At 38.7% G+C, this 3749-nt stretch overlaps 1 long non-coding RNA gene across 1 annotated transcript; it reads left to right on the forward strand.

Annotated features, from left to right (window-relative positions):
* The first annotated feature begins 1504 nt into the window (after positions 1 to 1504).
* Positions 1505 to 2523, forward strand: LOC145776962 (uncharacterized). Its single transcript, XR_014290298.1, has 3 exons — positions 1505 to 1652; positions 1836 to 2016; positions 2377 to 2523. It is a non-coding gene; the product is annotated as an uncharacterized LOC145776962 (long non-coding RNA).
* The last annotated feature ends 1226 nt before the right edge of the window (positions 2524 to 3749 follow it).

Genomic DNA, 3749 nt, shown 5'->3' on the forward strand with positions numbered 1-3749 from the left:
ACAATTATCTTGCTTGTAATTTTGTAGTTGTGATGTAGGCTACTGGTAGGGTAATAATTATAGGGTTCGTCGTCGTCTGAGCTTCTGGGGCCGAGGGTCTATCCTTTTACCACCCCAGATTCACGATGTTCCCGGACTACACTGGAAGGCTGCTAGAGAGCAGTCAGTTTTTAGTTTCATCATCCATGACGCGCAGACCTTCCACTCCGTTAGGTGGCTTAAAGATGGTACAGTCATTGATGATGTGGTCTGCGGTCTGTTCCTTGGCACCACATTCACAGGAGGAGGAAGAAGCTATTCCCCATTGGTGCATGGTTGAGCGGAAAAGCCCGACGCCCGTACGGAGACGGTTGAGGCGCACCCATGCCTGTCTCTGTAGTGTCAGGCCGATGGGGCGTGTGTCGGTGTTATAGAGTTATTCCAGACAGGTTGCACGATAATGATTTTTAAATTTGGGTGAGTTTTTTTGGCAAGGCATCTCAGGTAAAAGAAATTACAATGGAGTAAGATGCTGGTTTTGGAAATATTGTCGATAAATATCTCTTAAAAACAAATCCATCAACATTGGATAGCTGTTAGTGTTTTTTGACGTTTACTGGCGAATATTACACCCCAAAGGGGATAAATTGGTTTGGTGGAGACCTGTACCAGACAAAGTCACGAGGGTCATTCCTGACAAAGTTGTGTGTTAAAAATATTGCATCTATTCTATTCTGCAATCATTTTGACTGGAATTACCCATGTTTTGGCTGGAATCATCCCAATCATTCGAAATTACTGCTATCTAGCACCTTATGACTTTATAACATATGCCGCGCCTTTGCCCGAAAAACCGCAAATTAGACTCATTGCAACTACAAATGTTATGTGCATAGCCTTTTACTTCGCAACAGCTTTTGAGCCCCCCCAAGCTAAAATGTATAATTACGGGCCTGACCACAAGAGTGTGGCCAGGATCAACAGAGTCCAGCACAATATGGCGACTCCATTTCAAGGAAACAGATTTTTAAAATCTTTTTCAATTTGACATGGGTCATGCCACACGTCTCAATTGAAACTTTAATGCATGCCCTTCAATTTTTCCAAACAAAAACATTTCAACAACTTTGCAACCGTTGGATTCAAAGTCCAGTAGAGAGACAACTCCACAACAAAATTCCACTTTATCCATGCGACGGCTGCTAGGAAGCGGCAAGTTCTTGAGGTAATTTTAAGCTAACAATTATATTACTACATGTTTGTTATAAAGTACCGCACATAAGTAGCGAAGTAGCATCCTTGAGAAATTGTTTTCCATAAGTTTACAATATGTATGCTGCCTGCTGGTATAGTGATTCCCAGCTACATGCACTTTTAGAACGTCCCATGTATAATTCACCAAGTTCATTAACAAAAAATGTTCCTTCATATATACATTGTTGTTTTCTTTTTCAGTTACTGGCTAGAAATGCACCCAAATTTGTACCCTGAACAATTCCTACCCCCAATTCGTACACTGAAAAGATCGAGAGAAATTTTTAAAAAAAAGCCGAAGTCATGCCAAACAGAAATGGTTACTTGTGATGCTGTAACACAATATGACGTATTAGATTTTCGTGCTTGTTCATCAAAAGGATGCCAAGCTGCCTTGAAGCCAATGAGTGCGGCGAAAGGTAAGAAACTTTGACTCTATAATATAACATATTATGAAATAACAGTAGTGTACATTCTAATAGCTTTGGAAAGAGAAGTGATGCCAAATAATACTGTAAAAGTTGCTTTTCTTGATTTGGAATATGTTTATTGCAGCAGTGCAGCAACTCAGGCTAATGCCCTGGTATTAACACAATCTGTAGATGTGACCTGCAACTTGCAAGAAAGAAAATGAATTCCACCAGATTACCTTACTTCCACTTCCAAAAAAGCAGGAATGGCTTTGCAAGACATATCTTTTGAAGATAATGAAATGCACTATCCAAATTTCTCAATAAATACATTTTCGGAGGTGTCTACCAATGAACGTAGTGAAAAGCCGGGGTAAGTTTGTAAAATTCCAAAACAAAACTTCGTTCCTAAACTTTTCATCAAATTTTCCTATAATTTAAGTGATGATCCACTGGGATGCACGGTGTGACAAAACATTTTAAATAAAGTAAACAATATCACACCAAATCAGAAGAATCGGTTTATTTAAATACAGAGCTTTCGCCACACAAGTGTGGCTTCATCAGTATAAACTTATTCAAATAGAAGTTTGTAAACAATGATATATCTGTTATAGATATTTTATGAATGCTTCCTGATGTATGGAAACACACACATACTGTAAACGGAAGTGCTCAATCTTTTCTTTAAAATAGTGTCATTGATAAGAATTTTTAATATGTCATTGAGCAGAACATTGTACTTCAACAATTGGAAGGTGATGGTATTGACCTCATGTTAGCAGGAGATGGAAGGGTAGATTCTCCTGGACATTGTGGGAAGCACGGCACATACACGATCATGGACACAAGATTGAATAAAATAGTGGATTTGCAACTTCTTCAGGTATGGACTTCAGCCAGTACATTTTATACTTTAGCTAGCAAATCCAGCTTCTTTTACATGACTCATTGAAAAGCCAGTGTGTCTTATAACAAATTTACGTTTATTTTACGTATGTTTGTACGTTATAGTTTCTCTGCTCGGCGCGCTTTCCATTGATTGTTTTCTCTGCAAGCCCATTTTCATAAGAGCTTTTCTTGCTGTGTTCAGTAAAAGGGACTTTTGTTACTTTAAGTTCTGATCGTGTGAGACTGGTTTAATTGGTTCGTTTTATATTGTTGGCTTGTGTTTTGCAGATGTTCTTCGTCTCTTTACTCTCTTACTTCATTTAAACCTAATAAATGGTCGTTTCAGTGTGAACATACCCAGATAACAAATCAGTCGCTTTTTACATTGATTCAACGTCTGCAGACGTTGAACCAATGTAAAAAAGCGACTGATTTGCTATTATGTGTACTTTTCTCAAAACTGCTCGTAAACAGGCCAACTTCGCCCAGAAAGCAACAATGTAATGATGATTTATTGATGCTAAGCTATTTCACTGAAAACAATTTCACTGAAACAAACTCACTGAAACAATACAAGTTGTATTTGGCTGTACAGTGTACAAATTGTACATGCTTCCCATTGCCAAGTCAAGAAAAATGTACGGCCATGGCCGTCTCCCATCAAATCGGCACATAGGCTACAACACTCGCGGCCATTTAAAAAGTATAGCTTTGGTAGAGAGGTACTTTTTAAAAACCATAGACAGACAAAAGTTGTTTTAAAAGTTTGTTTGTTTAAAAAGTTGTTTTGAATTTGAAGGAGTTACCGTAACAAGAGTAAATGTAACCAAAAGTTGTTTTTACAGACGTTATAGGCACATTGCCTATAGACCAGTGGCGGCTCGTAAAAGGGAGCTGTGGAGCTGCAGCTCCCTCTGCGATCTGACATCTAAATAGAACTTGTTGAAAATACCCTTACAAAAATTTTCCACAACGTCCACATGATGATTCAACTTACCTTCGCTGTTCTTGCACAGTCTCTATATTACTAGTCTGGAAGCTCAATGGCGTTGCTATGCAAGGGTATGTCTTAGGATTTGAGACAGCGCCTCAAGTGGAACGTTGGAACTTTGCAATTCGTAGCCAAAAGTCTAGGTTGAAACAAACTTGAAACAAACCAACCAGCATCTCTTGGACCCCTTGATAGAAAGAGGTTGAAACGCTTCACAAATTATG

This window comes from Aplidium turbinatum, chromosome 9 (genome assembly GCF_918807975.1).
Source record: "Aplidium turbinatum chromosome 9, kaAplTurb1.1, whole genome shotgun sequence".
NCBI lineage: Eukaryota > Metazoa > Chordata > Ascidiacea > Aplousobranchia > Polyclinidae > Aplidium > Aplidium turbinatum.